This window comes from Passer domesticus, chromosome 10 (assembly GCF_036417665.1).
Source record: "Passer domesticus isolate bPasDom1 chromosome 10, bPasDom1.hap1, whole genome shotgun sequence".
NCBI classification, from domain to species: Eukaryota; Metazoa; Chordata; class Aves; order Passeriformes; family Passeridae; genus Passer; species Passer domesticus.
Genome location: NC_087483.1, coordinates 38,326,391 through 38,338,886, shown reverse-complemented (window position 1 = coordinate 38,338,886; position 12,496 = coordinate 38,326,391). Strand labels below are relative to the sequence as shown.

Sequence of the window (12,496 nt, the reverse complement as noted above, 5' to 3'; positions counted from 1 at the left end):
CTTGCCAGAGCTCAAGGTGGTCAAGATCTGATTTCATTAGAACCAGTCCTGAAATCAAAAAATACTACTGTGACTTTATCCGAAAGAAGAATTCGGTCTAAAATCTTCATTACATGCAAATTCCACCAGGATATTGCATAGTTAAGGTCTCTGAATACATTTGAAATAATCCTCTTTTCCTTTATGTAATGAATAGAATAGAAGGAATTGCTTCCCCAGACTTTCTGAGGAAATTGAAGTGATGTGCTAAAGATTTAACAGCTTTTATTTCTCTTTTCAGATCTTAACCAAATATGAAATATTAAAGTACTAATATATGTAATGAAACCAGAAGTTGCTGTTATAATTAATTTCCTTTCTGAGAAAAAGTATTGCCAGCTTCTTTTGGAAAGAATGTGAGTAATCCTTTAAAAGAAAACCAGAGCAAATGTATGAAAACCTTTCTCTTCCTTAAATCTCAGCCACAAAGCCTTTTATTAATCACCTGAAGAGCACAGAATGGCTTCATGAAGCAGAGCTGGTGGTAGCCCATGTGCATGTCTTCATTACCAGCACAGAAACACCAAATGGTTCCTGTTCTCTTCCTGCCTGGAGACAAAGCAAAAAGGAGTCTTGCCAAGTATCTAAAATAGATTTTTTCTTTTTTTATTATCAGTATTGTGAACAGCCATTTTTTTATCCTCTATGTTTATTTGTGGATTATTCTATAGAAGACTAATAATGCATTTTAAAAAATTCTGATAGCTGCTGCTGATAGAAAGAGCTGTACAGATAAACCAGTTACCTCTTATGAGAATGAGGAAGAGGGAAGAGAAAAAGTGAGCAAAAGTGAGCTTAGCAATAGAAATATTTTTAATAGAATTATTTTTAACAGAAATCTTTTTAACAGAAATCTTTTTAACTATCTTTCCATACAGGTTTCTCCTCCTTTCAGATGCCCCTGGGGAAATGGACACCTCCTTGGACAGAACCAGAATTCCTGGATGAAGATCATGGATTGGGGTGTTCTGCACCCACACAGCCTCGCTGCCCTTGGTGCACACAGACACCCAGCAGGATGGAGGGGCAATTCCTGGGTTTCTTTTTGAGAAAGTGCTCTCCAGGCCACTGGATCCACACTTGCCATCAGCCACAAGAAGGTATTGCTCAGGGGGTTGCTTTCTTTTGGTGGTTGGGGTGTTGTTTGCTTTTTATTTTTGGTGGTGTAACATTTTGGAGTAAAAAATAAATCCCGAAGAATAGGACCCTCCTTTATGCGTGCAACATATGAAGGGATTTAAAATTATTATAATTTTCTAGTTTGCTTGTTTATTCAAAAAGTCAATGGAGACATCTGGTGCTTTTGCAGCTAGTTGAGCATGCCAAAAATACAGTAATATAAAAAAAAAAACAATGAAGAAAACCTTCCTCAGGGCCACAGCTGGGAGCAAAATGATGTCTGACATAAAAGTGACTAACCCTGTCACCTGTTTTCATTTGCCCTTTGGTATGCTGCAAAACAAGCATATGAAAAAGGTAAGTCCATCTAGCAAAAAACAATATAACTGGAAGGGATTGGTTAGCTTATTTTTTTTTCCTCTCTCTTGTTCAATTTCATCAAAGATTCATTTAAAATACTAATGTTTTTCAGCCTATTATTTGAAGTTAAAAGAAGCATATGGTGCTCTGAGACAAAAGATAATTAGATTTCTTGTCTGCCTTCAGTATTATAGTTTGTTAATTCACTTTAATGGAGTTTACAAACAGGATAGGCAGAATAAATGATAGAATAGATTAAGATGTTTAAACTGATGAGTGTTGATTTTCTGAGTTTGTTCTTTGGAACATCACAACTGTCCTGTGGTCCAGCCACTGCAGCATCCTTTGCTCTTTAGGCACTGTTTGATAAGAATAAGAAAATCCAATAATCCTGGTGGTGATGGAAAGACCCAGTCACAGCAGTGTTTTCCTCCTAAGCACTGCAGCTCTTGTTATGGCCTGAAGCAAGGGCCTCACAGCCCTTCATTGTGTCCTTATTTGATGTTCAGTCAGCCTCCTGTCCATCCACACCCATGGCTCATCACTCATTTGAATCCTTCTAAACTCCTTCCCTGGGGACCATCTGACAGCAATCAGTTCAACAAATTGCAGATGCATGGTCCCAAACCCAGGCCTTTCCTTAGCCTAATTGTTTGATGCCAACCATGTACACAAATAACAATTTAAGAGTCTTTAGAATCTTGAATAATCTATTGACACACAACTACACACAAGCACTGCCTAGACATCTTGATGTAGCCTTTACAAGCCCTAGAAGGAGAAAAAAAAATGTTTGAAGCAAGATGTGAAACCACGGCTGGGCTCACCTCTATCTGCACTCAGAACAAATAAAATGCATACAAGGCAATAAAGCAAAATGCTCTATAAATTTATTATCCCTAAATCATTGTGATATTTTAGTCATGATGTGTTTTTGGGGAAAAAAAAGAAAATGAAAAGTGAAATAATATTTTGGGGGTTGAGTTTCAGCAGCATCTGATATGCTCTAAGATGGAAAATTATTACTTCGTGTAGAGAAGCTGGTGATGAAGTCATCAGTTTGACACCTGAGAAAATATAAGATATATTCAGCTGCATGCTGCTTACAAACTGCTCTGAGGGGTTGTAATTGCAGGCTCTTCCCAGTGAAGATAATTAAGTATTTAGGAGTCTTAATGAATAAGACCCTGAAGTGTGCTGCTGCACACCTTGACTGTTATCCCTCTTCAGATATGGTGAATCCAGACTGGAATTGCTGCAGGAAGGGATAAAGGATCCCAGAGAAGAATTTGTTTACAAAATCAGACTTTTTTCTGCTCAAACACTGAGAAGGGGAGATATGATTGCCCTTGATAACTGAATTTGCTGAGGTGACTACTGGTATAACCTCTTCAAACAGCCCAAACTCAACAACACCTGGGTCACAGTGACGAGGTTTGCACTGGAGAGGAACAGCTTTCATTTCCTATAAAATGGCAGTGGGAGATAACATTCCTGGGTGGCACATACACTGCTGAGGTGTAGGAGTCAAATGAACTGCAGTCCTCTTGACAGGAAGGGAAAATTTAGTCCTGCCTGCATAATGTCTTCCCTTAATGCAACATGACCCCAGCCAAAATTGATTTAATCATTCAAATAGTATTGTTTCATTTCCCTTATTTCTTGTCTAATTTCATTTTATGCTGAGGAGCTTGCATGCAATAATTATTTTTGCATTGACATACCTCTCAAAGGCAGGTTTTCTTATTTCTTAAAATAAATTTATGAGATGAAACGTTAGACCTCTGCCCTCCTTGGCTAACAGGACACAGGCAAAGTAGTTTTTTACACTTATGTGTTAATTTAGAATATTAAAAAGACATTGACTATAAAGTTTTATAGTGTCTTCTTTTTTGTATGCAGACCTGCAGCTGATACTTTTACATTGCAGCATATTCTGGGTTATTTGATGTTATTATTCTCCTAGAGCATAACGTGAAAGATATGGATGGCTCTTCTTTTTGCTCACTAAAGTTTGCATAAATGGTGGCTACAGGGTGTGTGATTTCTAGTCATTAATGGATCCCAAGGTCTGGTTATGAGGCAGTAAAAGTAAACAGCCACTCATAAATGGTATAACTGCAGGATTTCATCCCTTCCTTGGGGAACAAGCACAATTTCAAGGCTGTCTGTGATCCATCTTGTCCATCTGGTTTTCCTCATTTAGTATGAAAAATAACAAGATTGGTCTAAAATCCTTCAGAAACGAGTAAAGTGAGAAACCAACTGAGAAGCAACTAATAATAACATTTCACTTGAGCTTCAAACTAACACAAGCATCAGCAGAAAAAGTTGCTGCACTTGGTGAGACCTGAACAATCAATTTAAAATGAGCTCTCCAGAGCAGGTGTGTGGCTACATCTATTCAATATTGTTATTCTCCTATACAATAATGTTAACATTATCTAGAATTTTGGTTTCCTAGTGTTTACACAAATACTTTCATTGAGTACTTTGACTCCTAGTCCTTACCAGCTCCCCAAATTTTAAATCCTTCCCAGATATTGATTCTCCAGCAGAAGGGGAGACACAAGCACAGGAAAATGACTGTCTGAATCCCTCAGAGTGAAGCCCTCAAATTCCCCCTGAAAAAACAAAGAAACCAGAAGTTGGCTTGAAATGGCTTGTTTAGAAACCTGGCAACAAGGACTTTTTAAAACTTGATTAAAAAAAAAAAATCAGAAAAGGAATATAAGCATCTCTTGCCAGCTCAGCAGCATGGAGGCCAGATTTGTTTAAGCTGAGGAATGGGCATGTTTGCCTTCAACTCTTTTGAAACAGGTGACAGATATTGTGCCAGAAATAATTTACTGACACAATTATTGTTTCTTCAAGTCAATGTTTGACCTAGACCTAGGGCCAAGTGTGTTTCTTTTCCTAACATAATCTCAAGACATTTCTTCCCTGAAGGTGAGGAAGTTTAGAGCGAGGAAAAGAATTAATGTGCACAGGCACACAGAAAGTTTACTAGTTGGTGGCAATCCAAAGTTAAAAATATTTGAAACACTGTGCAAGCACATGCACGTACCTACTTGAGAGTCAGAGCCTGTTTGTACAGCCAAAATCTCGTGTCCTAGCAGGCTAGTCCAGAAAAATCCTTCCTTCTGCTTCAGCTCCTTTCCAGCTGAGAGGCTGCATAGAAATGTACCCTGGCTGTCAAAACAGATCATGGTCTTTGACAACAATTAGCATTAAGGAAATAAATACCGTGGTTGCATATTTTAGTAATATCTTTTGGAATTGTGGAAGGAAGATGTGAGGATATGTAGATCTATGGGAAAGCACAGGTTGATTTCAGGACTTACTAAACTGTAAATATGTCTTTGCTCTGAGAAAGTCAGGGAAGGTCTTTACCTCTGCAAACCATTCCAGTACTTGCAGGAGAAGCTACCAGATATCCCAGTCTCTCTCTTTTTACCAGTTTAATATCTCTTTCTCACTCTCTCCTCCTTCTGTTTGCTAGCTGTCCCTTCTTTTCCTATATACTTATAAAACCTCTGACCTTCTTATATCCACCGTCTAGAGAAGGTGCTTGAAAAGTGTTCAGAAGCCTTTAAATTAGAGTAACAATTATGAATGATCCATACACTCAAGGGGAAGGGACAGTGCCATTATTCTCACGTGAGCAATGCTAAAACTTCTCACCATATATTATGGTTTTACGTTGGATTAATTTCAAATATAACTTGCAGCTTGGTTTCTGTTAGTTTACATCATATTGAAGGATTTGAACTAAATGTGCTGGTTCTTCTTTGTATTAATGCCATTGTTCCTTCTTTCTTTATTTCCCCTCTCCTTTGGCGGCTCTTTTCCCTCCCCTGTGCATCAAAAGGGATGGACTTGTGCATCCTCTGAGAAGACAGCGCTCTGAGCAGCCTGATCTGATTGAAGATGTCCCTTCTCATTGCAGGGGGAAGGACTAGGTGACCTTTAAAAGTTCCTTCCAGGAGAAATTATTCTAAACACTTGTTAGCCACCTTTTTGGTGCCAGGATGAACCCTGACATATTTTACTGTAACTGTTTTCAACTTCTGTAAAGAATATTTCTTCTTGGAGTAGAAGTAGCAGCTTCAGTTCAGTCAGATCAAAATATACTCCAAGAATTTCCCTGTGTCTGCTTGTTTCCTTCCAGCACTCTTGAGATAATTGCAGGAGTCTGATGAATAACTGGAGTGGATGCAGATTAGATGTACTCCTCCGGATACTCTGAAGTGTGCTGGAGCAGTCAGACCTTTGGTCAGAAACACATTTACATTATGACTCAGCCTTCTGACAATCGCTTCATTAGTAGATATTTAAAAACGAAAGAATAAAGATTCCCATCTGACCCACTCATTTATATTCCTCTGAGCAAACCAGGCAAGAATGCGCAGTGCTTTAGCACTCAGAAAATGTTTGGTTTGCACAGTCAAATTGTTAAATTCTCAGCCATGCAAAAAAAATTATTAAAATTAAATTTAAAAATTAAATTTAAAAAATATTTAATTTTTAAAAATATTACTTTCTACTTTAAAACTTATTTTACTTTATATAGATTACTATATTCTAAAATTTAAACTCTAAGTTTTCTACTATATAGTATTACACACTTCTATTTAAACTATACATCTATAACTTCTATTTAAACTATACATCTATAATCTTAGTTCTATTATTCAATTTTAAAGAACTTATCTACAAAGCTCAGATTCAAAGCTTGATTTTTGCATGTGAGGGTGAATAATCTGAGGGCCTGAGTTCATGGCAGCAACCTCAACTTGACCATCTTGATGTGATGGAGAACTGGAAGAATTTAATATTTGTATGCATTTTGTGTTTTCCAGAAGGTAAGGACAGAGGGCATTTTATGGGTGCAAACTGCAGGTTTGTAAATACAAGAGCTGTTGGACAGGGAAACTTCCAGAAATCACTGGAAAATCATAGCTGGAGTCTTACACTTGTGAGTCCTGCCAGTTTCAGAGGTAAAGCCAAATGATGCAAAGAGGTTTTTGAGACCTGTATGGAACAGGGACTTTTATTCTTCTCTTAAAGTGTCTGATGTTAAACAGAAAACAAAAGAGGGGATTCAGATTACAATGAGGCAGATTGTGCCTGCGCCAAAGCAGGATCAAAGGAAGCAGTGTATTAGCTTGGAAAGATTTAGGTCTGGCAGTTGAATAAAGTCAATGTTCTTCAAATCATTTCTTGGGAGAAAAATTAAAAATGCAGAATTTGAGCTTTATCTCATATGTGACCCAAGAATGTAGGTCTTTTATTTCTTACTCTAGATTAAATCCTGTTACACGGCTGCCTTTTGAAGGTTATAATTGCTCCAAGGAATCATGCTTATACAGCATTCTTCACCTCTTAAAATCAGTCTTAGTTTAGCAGTGCAGCCCTTTGATGGGAATATTTCATGGCCTGTGTAAAGTGGGTTAGGACTTTGCTCATTCCCTTGTCAACACATATGAATCCTGGCCAAAATAAATGTCATGTCTTATTGGCAGGGGCCACTAAAGAAATCTTAGCCTTATTGAGGGGATTGTGAATGTAGGACTTTTCCAGCTCCAGCATTTATTTCAAAGATTGCAGTATTTTGGAGCAAAATGTAAAGATCACAAAAAGAGTTTGCTGCTGCTGCCTATATTATGTCTTTTGGGGGGAGAAATAATAGCTCTAAAGCTCTGTTTTGCAAATAAGAAGAGTTGTCTTCTGCATTGGTGGATGTTTAAAAGAGAAGGGTGTTCATAATTTCCATGAAAAATAAGCTGAAGGTTTCTGAGGGCTCACAGAGATAAAAATGATAGATCAGGACAAAAGAAAAAGTCTGTTGTGTTTTCAAGGTCCTCATTTTCAGAGTACCTCTTTTGTCACAGGGTGCTTGTGTTTATCCACTGAAGGATTTTATTTTGTACTACGGACTTCAGTGGAGCTAAGATCACACTGCAAAGGTTGCCAATATATAGGAAAACACAAAATTGGGAACTGACATGGGTTTATATCACTATTAATTATAATTTTCAAAGTGGAAAAAAATTACTTAGGTTTACTGTAAGTATTTCTGAAAATTTTATTCTTTCTCTTTCCTGCTTGGCTGAGAAGTGATTCCACTTGCAGATCATCCTGAAATGCAGGAAACAAATGTGAGTATCCAATTTTCTAAATTAACATTTTGAAAGCATTCCATACTTCTTCTCAAGGAAGTTTGAATCCATTATTTAGTTTGCTTTGTAAGACAAAGGTACTTTGTTATTTACTGTGAATTTATTTTCTGTTGAGCAAATTCAGATAGTTCATTCTCAAACTGTCATTGAAATATTCAGTCATTACAATATCCGTAATCTGAATATAATCATCCATGAAGCAAATGAAAAACAAGCAGAATTACAGAGCTATAGCGAATTCTTTCTCTGGAAATCAACCTCTGCCAAAAAGATCCTTTTTTTTCCATAAAAAACGATGTATTTTTGGTTCCATAGAAGTAGCTTCATGACTCATAGAAATACACTTTGATATCATTATTTTTATGTTTTCAGGATGCACTGAAGGAGTGTTTATAATATTTATGACTCAGTGACTGTAGAGCCCAGCACTTCCTGCTGATTAATTATATCAGGTAATGACGTGAGCAGAGGTGAGAAAGCTGCTGCCAAGAAAAACACAATATAGCAGTGAGAAATACAAAAATAATAAATACCTAAGGATGCACTGATGCACCTAAAATCACATAGATGTCAATACATTTAGTATCAATGATTCCAGTTTCAATGAGAAAGCATCAAAGGAGACAGCATGACTTTATGGATAATAATTTGTGTAGGTGAGAATATCAAGATATCCTGTTGGTTTTCAGGCTCTGAAGTCAAAATCTCTCTGCAAAAATAAGATAAAGATCATAAAGAAAGTAAAACTTTGGCTAGATTTAAACTTTAAAAGGGTTTGTCCTTCAAATCTAAAATCAAATATACAATAAGAGGTTGATTTCAGTAGAATTTTTTCATGCAACTGACTCAATTTGGTCCAAACCCTCTCCAAGTCAAGTTTGTTACATATCAAGGCATGAGATTTTCAGTGTGGGCAGTGGGGCTGCTGCAAACAGGGGGATGAACTATTGCACTGCTGGGCACTGTTAATTTGCTTAATTTTTTTTTTTTTTGATATCTTGTGCAAGATTTTGTATTCCCACAAATTCGTACTGAATCCTATTTCTACTTTGAAGATTTCTTTTTGTGTTACTAAAGATATGATGTCATCTGCTACTTTATTTGTTTATTTTACTTACATAAGCAATTACACTTACCCACAGATATTCACAGTTGACTTAACAGGACGGCTCCAGGAATCTGTTTGTGCTGAATTTATGAATTTTGGGTGGAAGTCTAAAATTGTTCCTTAATATGATGCTTTGATATATCTGAGTGCTGCGCAGTTTTCCATTAGCATAATTTTGGCTAGAAATGATGGGGACTGGTTAAAGTTTGATGACCATTCAGGCATGTGGATCACCACCAGACCTGAAACATAATCACCATTGTGGTCAGCATTGCAGAGGGGCATGAGTGAAAGGAGAAGGGAACTCACAGGTCAGGTGAGATTTTGGATTCCTGCTTGGCAGAAGAGAAATGGGGTACAGGAAGGAGTGTAGCGTCAGGGTCTATGTGTAAAGGTAGTGAGGAAAGTTAGGAGAATAAATACCTACCACATTTCCCTATCAAATCCAGACTGATGCCTTTGTTAACCCAGCCAAAGAACAGCTAATGAGCATCCAAAGCCAAATGTCTGCTGCTTTTGTAGTGCTATGTGTCCAGCCATTCATTTTAGAGGAAGTATTTTGTCTTTAAAAAACAACCTGGTTTAAACTGTCCTCTTAAAAAAAAATACCAATGTAAAGAATGTTCCCATGCTTGGATCCTAGGGATGGTGCCGTGCTGCATCCTGGTCTCCAGGAATGAGGGATCAAGAGCAAGAGATATAGGCAAGCTTGAAAAAATTCACATTTGATGGGCTGAGACCCAAATATTGCAACTTAGAGATTTCCTTTTTGTTTGAGTCCTGCAAGTCCAATCAGAGAACCAAAATTGCCAGAAGGATTCCTTCTGGCAGGACAAGGACAATGACCCCATAAGCTTCCTGCTAATGCTTTGTACATTAACATTATTATCACTGTTGTTTGTATTATTAAACAGAGCTTTAAACTACACAGAATCTCATAACAATAAACAACACTTTTGCTATATTACCTGTTTAATACTACAGCAATTGCTTGTAATTAGATATAACTAATAAGAAGGCTTCTTGCCAACTTGATCTTTTTAATTAAGTGCTTCACGGCTTCCAGTAAAAGTAAAATATGTTCTGTTGGTGTTATATTAGCTTGGGACATCTGCCCTGATGATGTACTTTTTCTTACTTTTCTCAAAAGTTATAATTTTGTTTCTCACAAGACCTAAAGGCTACTGATGTCACTTTCTTTGAATATTTGCAATGACTCCCTTTTACTTTAGATGTTATCATTCAGATTTTGATGCTTTGCTTGTTCCCCTTTTTGATCCTTCTAAGGATGTTCTCAAAAGGATCTTAGGATTCAACCAAGTGGCTCCCACCAATTTCATGAGCAGTAATGTCAGATCCTGATGTTCAGAACTTTATCAAATATCAGTGCCTCTCTGAGCAAGGCTTTGTTTAATGACCTTCCTAACATTTCTGAGGAGAATCTTTAAGAGCAGTGCTTCCTGTTCCTGCCTCATTTCAACACTGTCAGTTTTTATTCTCTTGCTCTGTGTCTGCACGTACTGATGATAGATTTTTGAGTCTAAACAACAAAAAATGTCAGTCACTGTCTGTTAGGAGCCTCCTATCTGATCCCACAGCCCATCCTAACCCAGAGGAGTGATCCTGCCTATGGCAAAACCACCCAAAAACAACACAACCCAACCCAACCCAAGACACTAAAACTTAATCCCTTGTGTATATTAGTGTGTCCTTGCATTGGGATGGTGAATTATGATTTTTTAATAAGCAAAAGAAATCAGGATGGCAGCCCACCAAGAGTGAGCTACAGAAGGTGTCAGCAGGAGGAGATGCTGCCCAGCTCCCTCGTTAGAGTACCTGGCCCAATCAATCATTGGAATTCCTCCTTAGCTTGGGTGCTTGATCAAGACTTACAGATGTTCAGTGATTGCAAAGGAGCTGCAGGTTTGAGTTTCAGCCCATTTCTTATATTTATTTTGATTGTGTTGATTTTTCCAAGCTAGGACGAAGGAAACGAGCAAATCTCTCCCCATCTGAGGCAGGAAGAAAACATTTCAAGTACACACATATCTTCTGGAAACTGCTTTTTTCACAGTTCCTAGGCCACAGCTTTCAGTTCCACCAATGATTCATTTCAGAGTTAGGCTGACATGGAAAGCTGAGCAGATATTGTTTGCAGAAGGGAAAAAACCAATCTCAATAGAAATGCTTGATTTTTCCAGGGCCACTTTATACACATTTACAGTAGAATTGCAGCCTCCTGCTGGCCAACAGAGATTCCTTCAGGGAGATATTTAGGATATTTGTAGATTATATGAGAGAAAAGGGGCAAAATATGTAATAGAATTACTCTTGCAATTATACACTATTTATTATTTTTAGCTCCAGAATGGTAGTAAATATGTTTTTCTGCACTTGCTTCGGGCAAACAAACTAACTGTAGAAATGCAAAGTTGTGGAATTTCCATTTCATTTCTTGCCTCATTAATTTCATTAACTTACAAATAGATGAATACATAAAATTAAAAAGTAATTTCCTTTAAATATTTTTAAATTACTCTCTCCAAGTATTCAAACCTTTTAATCTGTTCTTTTAAGGTCTCCATCTAATTGCTCTTACAGAGGCATAATTGGGCTTTTGTCAATCAGATATCGGTGTGATTGATTATAAGGAAGCTAATCAGAGGGTGCCACTCACAAGATAAATGCAATTGTTTCTAAAATATTTCCTTGTAGTCCGTGGCATTTCACTAACTCTGCAGCATGTATGAAATGATGTGGGGGTGGGATGTGTGAAGGTGTGGATTTATGTGGGGAAATCAAATCTAGCCATGGAGGAAATGCTATTTCTTCTTTATTTTTTTCCCCTTTTTTTTTTGTTCCTTATACAAGGACAAATTGCATGGGAATTATAGTGTTTCCCATTTAATAGAAGTAGCCTTCGTGCTGATGTTTTTCACAACAGTGACAAATGGCAGCTAAAAAAGAAAGGGAGAGAATGTAATCAATCTTTATACCTTTAAAAATAGTTGAAAACTAAGATGAAAACTAAACCAGTTCAAGAGAAAAATAAATAGTTGGAAGCAAACAATTATCTGGAAGAGAAGGGAAGTGCAGAAGATGATTTGGGACTTAGTGCTGGGTCTTGGAGGAGGTAAAAACTCCTATTCTGCTTCTCTTTCTTATTTGGGACTCCAGTTTCCATGGCCACAGCATTGGAACATGTATGTCCAGAAAGGAGAATATTCCCCCAAAAGGCCAGAGTCTGAAAGCTGAAAAAGCATAAGGGAGAAATTAGGAAGAAAAATTGAACTCTCCTCCAATTCACAGGAATTGATGACTGTTAAACAGCAATAGCTGAAGGTGTAGTTCAGCCTAGAAATCATCCAGGTATTTAACGTGCATTTAATGCTAATATTTTAGCTATTGCACTAACACAATATTTGTTAATGTTACTGGAAAAGGCATAAAAACAGGATTTTAAAATTAAGCAAAATATTTGACTGAGATTTCACATATATCAGAATAAACAGTAAAAACACATAATGTAAAAACTGCTATACTCTGAACCCATTTTAAAAGCTCACATAACAGACAAAAGATTAAATAGGGAGTCTTGAACATTTTGCTGAACACAAAGGAAATTAGCTCCTGGAAGGATTAGATCAGACTCTGCTAGGTGTGCTCTGGATGATGGAAGATTTGGAAG

At 37.2% G+C, this 12,496-nt stretch overlaps 2 long non-coding RNA genes across 2 annotated transcripts in view; one reads left to right on the top strand and one right to left on the bottom strand.

Annotated features, from left to right (window-relative positions):
* Positions 1-439: 439 nt before the first annotated feature.
* LOC135309230 (uncharacterized) overlaps positions 440-12,496 on the top strand; it is a 14,774-nt gene continuing 2,717 nt past the window's right edge. Inside the window, exons 1-3 of the long non-coding RNA XR_010369524.1 lie at positions 440-619; positions 918-1,139; positions 7,639-7,679. This is a non-coding gene — a long non-coding RNA (uncharacterized LOC135309230). The remainder of the gene's footprint in view (positions 620-917; positions 1,140-7,638; positions 7,680-12,496) is intronic.
* LOC135309232 (uncharacterized) overlaps positions 11,522-12,496 on the bottom strand; it is a 21,762-nt gene continuing 20,787 nt past the window's right edge. The window contains exon 3 of the long non-coding RNA XR_010369526.1: positions 11,522-12,059. This is a non-coding gene — a long non-coding RNA (uncharacterized LOC135309232). The remainder of the gene's footprint in view (positions 12,060-12,496) is intronic.